Raw genomic sequence first — 14121 nt, 5'->3', positions numbered from 1 at the left:
AAGTCTCCTTCAACACTCGCCGATCTCCGACTGCTATTTGCGATGCTAACTTTCTCTTAGCCTGCTATAAAATATCAGCTCAACCCGACTGCTGCTATGCGTTTCGACATACCTTCTCCTATCCGCTCAGTTCAGCGATTGCCAAAAGTTCCTTTCACGCACTTCATCGATAGCGTATAGGTCACGTTTCTATTTGAATTGAATAACGCCTACGTTGTTGTACCAATAATTTTTTGATTGAGAACAAAAATCTGGAACAGAATCTACGGTGTACTTTCAAACTCTTTTACATATAATCTGATTTATTCAGAGTTTATTATCTGATATAGGTTGATATTGTTTCAACCGCCAACACAAAATACGATTCTATGAATTAGAAAATTATACTTTTTTAATCTCTCAGCCTCTCAAGGACATCAAGGCAATGATTATTTGAAGTTCTTAGTTTTAAAAGTGTATTAAATCAGAATTCTGTGTTTCAATTTTTGTACAAATCTGATGACATGATGACTAATGGTGGGTTGAATTCAGGAAAAACTGGAGAAAAATTGTATGAAGCTAGTAATGTGCGACGTTAAGGCTGACCCACAATGGCAATGTTAGATAATGTTAAAGGACAATTTTGAGTAATTAAATCACTTTCTAAAAAAAGTCATGCCGTGATTGTCTACTTGATATTAAGAATTCAACACCCCAATATCTGCCTAGTGCTTCATGTTTTGTTAATTTGGCTTGGTTCCCATCACTCCTGGAAAATTCTCAGTTTTGAAAGATGCTTTTTGAAAGTTTTGATAAAGGTTACGGTTTATGGTAAATTATATTTGTCAGTTTTCTTCAGCTTTTTCTGAGTATAAGTATTGTGTATGCGTCGTAAGATTTCCGCCTTCAACCCACTGCTTCATATCAAATCAAATGTCAGTGTAGAGCAATATAATTAACAGAACTATAGTTAGTACAGAGCTATAATAGTTTCATATTGCACATGGAGCCACTCTATGTGATATTTGTAAAGGTGTGGCTGTCTAAAATGTATGTTTCGTTTCTTATTAATGAATGGTGAGAACTAATTAATTCAAGTAGTAACATATTCTAGACTTTCCCGATTGAAATTTAGTTGAATAGATAGAATGACTGAACAAAGCAGAAATCTTTCGTCCCCATGATCTCTTGAAGCTAAATCTCCCACCTATATGGCTGATACTGTAATGGAAAATTGTCAAATTTGTTTGATGATCAGTATAAAATACTGTACGATTATTTTGTTTCGGATGCTGAATGGCGGATGTGAAGTAACAAATGTTCGCCGTGACTGCTACGACGAGGTCGCTACTGAACTTCTGATGCATTAGAATTGTTGATGAATTGCAAAAATGTCAAGGTTTTGTCTATCATTCATAATAGTTTCGTTAGTTCCTGATATATGGTAATACAGTAACCACAATTTATAAACTTTGTCTTCACTTCACGTCTATTTACATGGTAAACACTAGTAGGTAGTTGGAATGGAGAGATTACATTATAGCTAATTCTTACATTATAGATTACATTATAGTCTTCCTCAACAAATTTGAAATATTCTGAATGGATCAATAATCTTGTTTTTATTTTTCCAGGTTAGTATGCAGTATTCTGTAAAATGTGAACTTCATGCTCATTCAAGCATTTAATAAAGTACTGTGATAAGGTGAGGCTTTCTCTTATACTAGATTCGGTTTCATTTCTGTTGAATTTTTTTTCGAAAACAAATTGCCTAGATGAAATAATTATAAGATCAAATCCTTTACACTAAAGTGATAAAATTGGCTTCATTGAGAAGTAATAGATTCAATAAATATTGAATTTTTCTATTTATATTTATCATTCCTATATATTATAGAAATATTTCATTGCCGATAGGTAGTATGTAATATTGTCAAAATTGTACATATTTCTTTCATTCAATAGATACATCGAAGCTATTGAATCGGCTAAAATATTCCGTTAGTTCAAAGTTTAAAAGAGAATAATAAATATGGTCAAGTACTATCATTTATCGCTGTTTGCATCGCGTGTGAAATATCCGAGTGAATATTTCTCATTTCCGCCAAATCCAGCCATCGGACAGAGAAATCATTTCATCGTTTTTTTAGTTAATACAATTTCGAATATAGTGGAATAAAATCATTCAATACTGTCAATTTTTAATGAGTACTGAATCACAATTTCTTAAAAATGAGAAAAATTTTAGGAAAAAATTCAATTTGTATGAATTTTGTTTCAACAATATCCTCAGAAAGAATAATTTTTCAGTCCAATGTCTGGATTTGGCGGAAATTAATGAAAACTGGAAAAGCAACAGAAAATTCGAGGTTCTTGGGGCATTCTGTATTAGCACAATGAATTTTTGCATTTGAAAATTGGTTGTAGACTTCTTCTATGTATCCAAACAACATAAAATTATTATCTTATGTTTTATCTACAATATTATAGTGCCTGGACTAATCTGAAGAGGCATGTGTGAAGCGGATTGCATACTCATCGATCTCTAAGGAGCAAACTATACTGCAATTAGCCTCCTCTTGCTTACCAACCAATCAGCTAATTAGCAAACTTCCGTAAACTATGGGCATTCAGCAGCTCAGCTATCCATTATAATTAGATTATTAGAATCACTATTCAATCATTGCTTCAAGCAATAAAATCTTTTATATTAGAGTATATTTTCAAAATTATCTCTAACGTGAAAGTAGTTTGTTGATAATATTACTACTAGCTAATAATTCCCTTCTCATAATATTTGAACTTAGTCAATATTATCAAGTTTATATTAGTTAAACTCCAGTATTTGTTTATTCTAACTACGATGAATGTTTCTACTTCAAAGCTGTATATGTTATGGTAAATGTGAAAATGTTAGGTCAAGATAATCATTATATTGGACAGTGTATTGTAGATAAGGTAAAGTTATTGTCCTATGTACTATGCCTCAAATTCATCGAAGTGTAATAATAATACATAATAGTAATGATTATTAGTATCTCTTCGTCGATGTTCATACGGGAGTAGTAGTAATAATAATAATACATAATAGTAATGATTATTAGTATCTCATATCCTTGGGTCAGGAGTCCATTTATTGATTCTACTGGAATGCAAAAATTTAATATTTGGTTCTGTAATATGTTCGATTACTGAATATCAAAGGGAGTTGCACTCATGGCGAACCTGCAGTTGTATGTGATTGTGTGGGAGCATTATTAAATTGAGTAACTCGGCTGAAAACTTGGTCCAATGTAAACACTCGGCTGCTGTGATTATGTGCGCGTAAATACTGTAGTGATAATATTCCATGCAGGAGTTTGTGTGTGGAGACGCGTGTGTGTGCATCTCCCCGCTCCCTCTCATGCCATCATCCTCTCTTCTTCATCGTTCCATCCCCATCCCTATGAGTGAGTGTACTATGGCTACTGTCGGCTGCATATTTTACCGAGTGTTTATAGCAGTGGTAGCAGCAGTCTCCTGCTGGTTTAGACATGCGTCTCTCGGTCGACATGCAACGCGACGTTGCCAAGTGAGGCAAGTGTAGATCAATAGCTGCGAGCCTGCGAGTAGTGTAGGCTACTGTCCCCCGGACTACTGCTACTGGGGTTGTGCGCTAGTGCGCGCGCGTGCTTCCCCATCATTCGCTCTCTCTCTTTCCTCACCCACGTGCTCCTGTGACGTCACACAGAGACAGCTGTGCGTATCAGTGCACTGACCCCGACACAACCAACGTCGTCTATATTATTTTCTATGTACTATCATCACCCACCCTAAAAACTTTCGTTTGCCACGAGTTCTGCCCCAATTCGAATTGTTTATAAGTGTGGCTGTGTCAATCAGGAGGGGCTTCTTCAAGTTGGTAAATTATTGAGGCAAAATGTTTAACATGGAAACTTTTGTACTATTATGGGTCAAGATGCTTGGCATACTCAAATTAAGTACATTATTTAGTAACAAAATGCAAGGGATTGTTGCAATAATTGAACTATTCATCTACTACAATCAAGCGAGTTGTGGTTATGTAGTTTTCATGTGTGCTACATTTTGGACGAGCATTAGAATTATACCAGTTATCAAAAGAATTGAGAATATACAAAAAATTATTGGTCTTCTTATAATATTCCTTCGAGGCCTGTACTGGAGCAAGAGTAATCTAGATGATTTTGATCAATGTTTTGATAATTCAAACAAAAACTTTGAAATGTGCAGATAATCTATTGCGTAGTGTGTAGTGTAGTACTAAAATTTCTTGTCCTACTATTTCAAGTCTCTTATTCAAACTTTACCAACACACTCATGATAGATAGATAAATCTATAGTCTCATGATAAATATATATATATATCTTGAGACATTGAATAAAACTATCTTAATAATGTATAAAATTTCTCTGCTTGAGACTAGAAGAGTTGGGGAAGCTCAGAGTATGAAGTACTGGATAACCGCGTCCTATCAAATCAATCCTTGTAAGAGCCAGCTGTTTGGCTGTTAAGGGTGGTGGATGTAGCATTCAATTTCCCTTGTTTTTATTATAGGTTCGGGTGCTAATAATTAATTAGAAAATGTATAGGGTAAAACATAGCAATAAGTGTAGTGTTTGTACAGCATGACAGCAACATCTGTCAATTGCGGTGTTATGGTTTACAAGCGTTCATTGGGATTTTAAGATAAGAAAACCATCTGCTGTATTTGTTATCTGTAACAATAGCAAGAACTAGACGTGTGACATTCAGCAATGGAAATAGACCTGCAAATGGGGAACTGCGTTCTATTTGCAGCACAAAATTTAGTACTTTATGCTTACTTACACCAGTAGAACCAGAAACAAACGAATATCAAAGTATTTTTTCTTCTATGGTAGAACCAACGATCTATATATACTAACTAGTATTATAGATCGTTGGGTAGAACTTAGACTGAGGTGAACTCATCGATGTAGTGTATTTCATGATGCGTTTGGACAGATTTAGCTGTGAAGAATTTTCAATATAGAATGATGCAACCAAAGTACTTGAAAGTTCTTTTCAAATTATTGGACTTCTTATTTGATCGATTAGTGTTGATAGTAACAATAATTCATTTATTTTAATTACAATTTAATTTATTATGATTTTTTTGTATTTCAAACTGTATTGTTGGTGTTTTTGTTACAAATAAAGTTTCTATTCTATTCTATTCATGGATCTGAATCTGGATGTGATATTCACATGCAACTTATGCAATTTTGTGAACTTTGAATTAGTCGATGTCGACGATGCTGTTTCAAGTGTCAAGGCACTGGGCTCACGTGGCACGTCTAGCATAGCTCTGTTATATATACGAGTATGAGGAACAGTAGTTTGCCGCGTGAGTATTTTCCATTTTGTTGATGCAAATTGAGTGCGCGCGCACGCGTGCGTAGATCCGGTGCGTGCGTGCGAGTCAACGGTCGTTGTGATTCTTCGACCACCGTAACGACCGACGCAACTAGCGTTTCCGTCCCAAAACACTGGCAAAGAACATTTCTACCAACTTATATTCTATTAATTTGAAAGTCAAGTTGAAGTCAAACACCTGCAATTGAGTTTGGTTTCGAGTTTTAGTGGACACTCTTTTCGAATCTAGCTTTTCTGCTATATAGTACTCAGAGATAAAAATGCTTGATTGATAAGATGAACAATCGTAGGTTTTGAAGAATTCATAATTTTCTCCTGTAAATTTTAGCAATTATCAAAGACACAGTAAGCGACTCATTGTATTCTGAGCTGTTAATGATACTATCAAGTAGTAGGTTGCTGAACTATTACAGTAGTACATTAATATTGTAATTGGGCTTGATTGAATCATATATATCCTATTCATGGTGTGGAACAAAAATAAAACTCTCATCCATGTTCATGTATGGCTGACTATGTTGAAGGTGTAATTCTGGTTGTTACTAGTTAAGAAGTAAAATTATAAAACAGCAGTTGTGAATATCCATTCACAGCCTATAATGTACATAGTGTGCAGAAGTGTTGAATATGGTAGAACTGCTTTTGTTTGAGATCGATCTTCTATCCGTCAATATAAGTAAAATTAAATTATTTTAATTAACATCGGAGTCTGTTTACATAAATTCTAATAATTTTGTTAGTTTTGGTTTTTGATAAACCAATAATGATTTTCTCATCTATTTATTCGTTTTCCTAAGTTCATTATCCCCAGTTCATTATCAAACCCAAATTATAATGCATGATTTCAGAATATTTTCAATTTCATAGGGCTGAGATATGCTTTCAATTCCATTGAATATGTTTGCAAGCTGTATTTTTTGTTGTATGCTTAGCTAAGACCGACACCTAGGGCCGATGAGGAAAGATGATAACCATAACTCAGTCACATACGCTACATTGTTGAGTGGGATGGTATGTATTCCGTAGCGAAGTACGGTGAGCTGGCAAGGGGTTGAATATGCACCACGCTGTGTAGCAGCAAAAAGCGAAAATCTATGTGGCATAATATGGGCCAGTGCTGTTACCTATGCTACTCTTCGTGTGCTCTTTCTGGTTTGAAGGTTTCTAAACCAGTTTTCAAAGGCTTCACACCTCTTCTCTTTGTCTCATCTTTTGTGGTCGTGACACCATCAACACAAAGGGTTTCTACAAAATTAATGTTGAGCGACCTGCTGGCTTCCGTTCTCCCTCATGTCTCATTAGGCCAGTCTATTGTCCTCAATGCACTCACTTTGATCTACCATTTTAGGTTTTTCGGGAATTTATATTCTCCCAAAACTGAAAGGGTTCTAAAACAGACAATTTAACAAAGAATCCAATTGTCTGAATGATTTTCCCACACTAATTAACTATTCCAATACAGAAGTGTAAAACTATTTGGAGGAAGATTAATCTTATTTCAAGAAAGACTTCCATCTTGAGATCTACAGAATTGTGAACTAACTTTGCCCAAATCAAGCTATTGCAGACAAGTTTTACCATTAAAATCATCATTATGTAGCTTAGTTTGACTTGCTTAGAGTTTTGTTTCTTGGTATCATTTTGATCGATTATTTGATTTTCAAGCTGGAATCTGTGTATGAGTATTATAATCTTCATAATAAGTGTGCTTATACTAGTGCTTTTACAGCACTTCGGAGATTCTATTAAAAATGAGTATTGTAATGAAATTGTGTATTATTACATCGTTTATTGGAATATGATTTTCCAATTTCAATTGACAAAATAAATACTCTATAACGCCAAAGCCTAGAGGTATACCAATAAAACTGAATGGTCCGCTCAAAATACTCATGAACCTGGAATGTAATGTTTGTTTTTATTGGACGGCGTCTCCTTCACTTATGACTTGCTTATGAAGCTATTTCCTGGCAGCATGGTTGCTTTTCCTGGTGCCATTTTCTTGGAACCCATGACGTGGCTCCGTTTCATTTTCAGCTCGACACGAGAGCCGTCAATCGGTCGAGTTCCCCGCAACGCATTGCTGTGCGTTCCTCGTATTCCAACAACTCAACTTATTACGAACCCGTCATTTCCGTTATCTGGCCACGTTTTCATCCATCTATCACGCGAATTTCGGATTCTGATTTTTATTGGCTGTTTTCTCCAATGCCGTATCACAAATGGATATTTCCGAATAATAGAGTGCGTAGACGCTTGTCAAGAGAGTAGAAGGTCCATTTGATGTATAAAAAGACAAACACTGAATTTGATGTACATGACAATTAATCAGATGACAAGTACTAGTCAGTACTTGATTTTGTGAGCTCTGTAGAAAAACGTAAAACACCTTCAATTGAAATACTGTGTCATAGAGTAGATAGGAAAGTTAACTATTTAGGACTGTGCCTCAGAATGTCCCCAGCGTAATGCTTTCTGTTGAGTTATTACTACCAGAATCTCTATCCAAGTCTATTGTTTCTATTCTTGAAATTTCTGTTGGATATTTCGAGTTTCCATTTCATACCGTATGTTCGATTATAGAGAAAATCTAATAGAACATGGTATGTTCTATCAGATTTTCTTTACATTCATGCAATCTTCAATAATTATATCAAATTCTCGAGCCAAAATACTTCTAAACTTTCGACTCAGAAAGTTTTCTAAATGAAGTGGATATTGATGGATTATAATTGTGTTTTGTTTGCTATTTTATGACAGTTACTTGAAGTTATTCAACGATATTATTCTTTGAATAGACCTTACAATAAAAGTTCATAAAATTAACGAACCATAATGTATAATAATAATACTGAGGGTCATGCCCATATAAGTTCTTAGGCTTATGCGTGGGTAAAGAGTGAGAGGAATGATGATGAGAGATGACGATTACTTTTTAGGTAGTCGGGACCGACGGCTTATCGTCTCCTCCGAAAGACGGGGTGGCCGTATCTATGTGATTGTGCTGTGGTCATAAACGTTTTGCCCCGTACGAGATTCGAACTTGGGTTCTCTTCATTATTAGACCGGCGCGTTATCACTTACTCCAACCGTTTGCACAGAGAGAGCCTAAACTGAGTTGAATCAGCTGGTGGTTTAATCTCAACATGAATAACATTTCAGCAACTCAGGAAACGAAACATTTCTCACATATTTAATCCAGTTTAAGCTGATATTCCGTTCACAATGACACTGTCGAAACGGCCTTAATGATTTTAAAAGTTCCCTCGAAAATGTGTTGTGAACGTGGAATTTCCTCCCCCTAAATAATAAATATTTTTAAATTTTTCATTCCCGATTGAATGAATTTCTATGATAGGTTTCAATGAACCTGTATCCAATAAAAATTCCTGAACCCTTGAAATAATATTAGTTGTTGGTGGTTTGTTAGTGCACATAATCCTGATTGAATGTCCAGTTGGGAAGCTGCTAGCAGAGCACGTGCGGAGGTCCATCTGCCTGGACCGGTCTCTCCTCCACTCCGGCCAAGCAATGTCGCACTGAACCCTGACTGCGTCCTGCGTCACCTGGCTCAGCAGAGTTCGAAGCCCCGAAGCCCTCAGTGCGGGGCCCCTCTGCTCTCTCCCCTTCAATCAAACCATATCAAAAAAGCGTGCGCTCTAAAAATAATAATGCTCACTGTGTAATGCAACTACTTCCACGCCACGACGCCATTATTTCAAACTTGTCCTAGCAGATGTAGCTGGAGGCAGGAAGAGGTAGGCAGGCCCTTAGTGGCTCTGCAGTGCAGCAGCTGCCAACACAGTGAGGCCTCAGCTCAGCACAACTCAGACACTTCCTTCATCTGACCTACTTTCTTCTTTCAACAAAGAACCCATTTGCTTCTCAACACTAATCCTTTGCCTCCATCTCACTAATAACCGACTTATCTATCACTACTGAAGTTGAACCAACTTTATGTTCAGCATTTTCAATGTAAACGTCTTCAGGAGGTTTTCCAAATTTCATTGAGCACTTGAATGATCTTGTCGATTCCTTCTAGAATTTTCAGATTCTGATTTTGTTTCAAATATCATAAATATAAATGAAAATACTATTAGATTTTGATTAGCATGATCAAATTTCATTTTGAAATAGGCTAGCAATATAGCTAAATATTTATCTTGCTGTTATAATAAATTGTTGATAATTTAGTATTCTTTTAAAATAATATTATAGCATACCATTTTTAGCGTTATGCATGCTTTTTCAAGATATTCTATTATGCATTGTTTATGATATTCGATGTTACAATGCATGATGGTACAATAACTTGTGCAAAATTCGGTTCTGGATTTCTTGTATGAACCAAATAATCATATAAGATCAGAACTAAAATACTTGCTGCAAGCAAACCCCCATTTTGATTTCTTTCTTGACTGCAATATCGTTGAAATTGCAATTAACAACGGAAAATTAACATGCAATTGGAAATTCCAGTTTCTAACCTGTTTCGAATTATTCAAATGTTCTACATCTAGTTACAAGGCAAGAAAGTTATGATAACAAGTAAATTGCTTTGTAAAACAACCCTACCCTGTGAAAATCAATATTACGGTATTGCAAACCTGATTATTTTTATAGTGAAGTTCCGTTCTTTTTAGAGGTTAATATTCAAATCACTTCCCCCAACCAACATTTCCGGTGGCAATGAAATAGAATTATGCAAGCTTCCAAGCTAGAAACGGTTTCAAATTATTAATCGATAGTGTTGAAAAAATTCTGAAATATTTGAAATTCAATGTGAGAGATGGATATGCTAGGCTGTATTATTTGACTGGATCGTGTTTATAGGAACATGCTTTTTCTGAACAGTTTTCTCATAAATATCAGGAAAATCCAAAACTCATTGAAATTATATGCATTGCTTCTGTTACTCAGTCGGTTTTATCTGGAAATCTTTTCCGATTAAGAACTACTACTTGGAATTTTTATTCTGTATTTATAAAAATTCTTAGCAAAGCTAGGATGCTCGGTATCAAGTATTGAGATGAATATTCCACTATAAAATAATTTGAATCCATATCAGTGTTTCGACGTTGTTTTGACGCCATCTACAGACTCTACAGTACTTGCGTCAGCACTGTAAAAACCATAGTAATAGAATGTGTTTGAACATTCCAAAAATGTCGATTCTAGAGATTCAAGTTCCCAAGAATCTATTTGCATTGCAGAGATTCATGATTTTTCGCAAAAGTATGTCCGAAGAACTCGTTTAGCCATTTGTTCACTAGCGCGAAATAGTTGTTAAACTTGTTCTGGTGATACAAGCTAATAGAATAATTTCGAGTGGCAGGAAGCATATTGAGCGGTTGAAATTCAGAATACCATCTGCAATTCAATTACTATAAATTTGGATGAAAATAATTCCTGGTTTGTCAAATGGTTGAGGCATTAGTATATCATGTCTAACTAACAGGTGCAGCGGTAAAGGTGGTTCGCAATTCTTGCCACACTGCTTATCAATTATTGACAATATCCAGAAATCGGAGATTTTCCTTACTACCTGACCTTGGAAGAAATCGATCCCGGACATTTTAGAATGTGTGAGTTCGTTAACATGTTGCCGCTCCCTCTCGCCACAAACTGAGATAAGCGATAAGTTTAGCCGAATGTCGTCGAGCACATGTTAGCTTCTGAGCATATGGTCGAGGCGTAGCTTGATTCGGTTCACTCTTCACGTAAAATATTTTGTTTTTTAATTTATTTTCTTGTGGCCGCAATTCATTTTATAATTCAATAGATTGGATCTATTAATTGTTTTGCTTGTGTCCTTAATTCATTCTGGCTCTGTATGTTCCAAGTTTACTTGAGCCTCTTTATTACTCAAATGAAGAGGTTTTATTTTTTGACTTTATTATGTACTCGGTACTCACGATATGGTAACTACTGACTCTGTGACTATAGTTCCGGACTATCATGATCGTCACGTGCGTGGATCAGAAGTAGGCAAATATCATCGATATTTTTATACTCAATTTTATACTTTGCAGGATATTATAGTGTCATCAAACTAGATAATATCAAAATGTATTGAAACTGTTCACCTCAGTCTTGATAATGAATTTTGTCAATCAAATTATACTTTATTTTCTTGTAAGTCATTCTTCAATCACTTTACGATATAGTGATACAGTTTTCTATAAGTCGTACTTGGTTAGCTTGCAGGCATTGAACAGCTCTGTAAAGCTCTGTCAACTATTACTTTTTAATGTTTCGATTGAGCAAATGTAAAATAGGAAAAGTGAATTGACGCAGATGTTAGTTGCTCTGGTTTCAGATCGATTGAGAGAATAGTTGTATTGTTTCTAGCTCAAGTAATGACTAAAAGACAGGATGGATGAGTCTTTAGTAGAAGAATACTGGTAGATCAAGTTGATCATAAGAGAATCGTCCTTCTTAATGAAGTAGTAGTAGTTTTTCTGTTCTTTGAGAAATGATGCTTCATCCAGTTTGGATTTTGTGTTCGAGTTTTTTGTCCCGAAATTAGATTTCTAGATAGCTCTTGTGTGTTCTAATAATTTCGGAGTTGAGAAAATAATTAATAATCACTTTATATTTGGTTCACTCAACGTATTCTTTTCCACTTCGTTATTCATTCTACCCGTGATTTCTTCTGAAAAAAGCAATATTGTTGTCCGAATCCCGGCCAACACTATTCGCTTCCACAAGTCCATTGAAAACGACCCGTTTTGAAAGGATAACGTTAATAGTGAAATTACAAGGATAACGTGACCGCCTCAATTAACAGCAATCCTTTAATTTCTTGAAACGCTCTGGTGAAAACGAATCGAAAGAAGCCAGTAGTCTTGCTGTCACTGTACGGTTTTAGTTGACTGACTAGAATCTCCTGAGTTATAGGGCGAATACTTTTGGATCGTCAACGTCAACCCTCTTGAATGTTAGTTCTTCAAGTCCCCCAAAACTATAAGGGAGTCTTGGAAGAATAATTCCTTTTTCCTACAGGTACCTTGGAAAGTGACCATTTCTGCACTGATTGCAGGCCGCAAAGAATCACTATTCCGCTCTAGTGCGCAAAGTATTACTTTGCGTACTCTTTATACTTTGCGTATTATCTTGCAGCCATCCCAATCAGCTGTTGACATTGTTGGCGTGTATTTTGAATGCGAATTGGTTCTATCTATATTTTTTCTGATTTTCAAATAAATAAAAATGAGAACTTATGAAATTATACATTTTGAATACTATTAATTATTCATCATTTCAAATAATATTTTTTCATTCATAAATTGATTGTTGAAAAATTATTAAAAAATTAAAATTTACTCAAAATTATTCAAATTAATTGGATCAATTTAATTTTTAATTTGAATAAATTATCGATTATTAATTTTCAATTGGATTATCAAGTTTAAAATAGATTAAAGTTGTTATTAATAACAAAATTATACAGACAAACATTTGATGGATTTCAGCCATCATTTTACCCATAATCAACCACTTTTCATATTTAGTGGTAACTCTAGGAAAAATTTGATGTGAAATACGTGCGTAAAGTTCCTCTGCTACACTCAAGAAACCATTCCGCCCTCGCCTACGGCTCGTGCCTTTCTCAACGTTTCTTTCGGTGCAGCAAACTGTCACTTTGCGCACTAGTTGCACAAATAACTATTTTGGAGCTTGTAATTCCTTTTAAACGATGTGTATACTGAAGATAATATATTGTTTAATTCAATATCACAAGCGGAGAACGGATGCATATAACAAGGCAATATGTAAAAACAGTTTTCTTGGGTGTTTTAAAAAGTTTTAAATGATCACTCCAATTTTCCAGTTTTTTTTCTCCAGTTTTCTTGTAAATCTTCAAAACAGAATAAGGGTTTCTGAACTCAATAGACGAAAATTCTATTGATTTCAAAAATACTTTCAATTATATTGTTTATCCTTCCACTAACCAAAGATAATTTTGTTAAAGTATATTGCAAAGGTACTGAAGATAAATAGTACTCACGATACCTAAGATAGAAGTACTTTCCTCTTAGAATTTATTGTCTATTGATATTGCTAAGTGCCCTTGAATTTGAACACCTCCAGTGTTCCAGGCTCGAAGTGAACGTTCTCATGGATAATAGAGTCGTCTGTTGTCTGTCAAGGAAAGAGTTCATTACGCCGGTTGTTCAATTGAGAATTCACTTCACCTCATAAAAAATAACCAATTTGATAATCGCTAATTTTTTCAGCTCTTCAAAAGAATAGATATCAACCTTGATGCGTTATGCGGCTTTATTATTACATAAACTGGTTTAACCACGTCACTTTGCTGTTTTTTACACTGTTTTGCTTTGACAGAGCAAACAACTTTCATATACATGTGACCCTGACGGCTCTACCATCTCCCCGTATGAACCAGCCACTCTGACAACCGGTTTCCGTTCTTCATAATGGTACCAACCCATGCTCGCGAGGAATCTTTGATACATTGCAATGATTCCATTGAGAGCTTGCATTGTTGAAAAATTGCCTCCAACACCACAGCTGCTTGCACTTGGCTACAATTGGCCCATTTGAAAATGTTTAACCTATTCATAAATGTGAAATCTCATTTGAAATTTGTACAAGTCACTTTCTATGCAAAATTGTATCCACTCTTTTCAATTTTCGCATAACATTTGTTGCTTTTCATTGTTATTTTGTCGTTATTTGAAATCTGTTATCTCATCGTCTCA

The 14121-nt window shown here is 35.2% G+C and overlaps 1 protein-coding gene across 8 annotated transcripts in view; it reads left to right on the top strand.

Moving 5' to 3' along the window:
• Nucleotides 1-14121, top strand: part of LOC111046027 (protein gustavus) — a 150950-nt gene that overhangs the window by 87632 nt on the left and 49197 nt on the right. The window lies entirely within an intron of this gene.

Source organism: Nilaparvata lugens, chromosome 1 (genome assembly GCF_014356525.2).
Source record: "Nilaparvata lugens isolate BPH chromosome 1, ASM1435652v1, whole genome shotgun sequence".
Classification (NCBI taxonomy): domain Eukaryota; kingdom Metazoa; phylum Arthropoda; class Insecta; order Hemiptera; family Delphacidae; genus Nilaparvata; species Nilaparvata lugens.
Note: the sequence above shows the minus strand (reverse complement) of the source record. Positions and strands in the feature narration are given on the sequence as shown.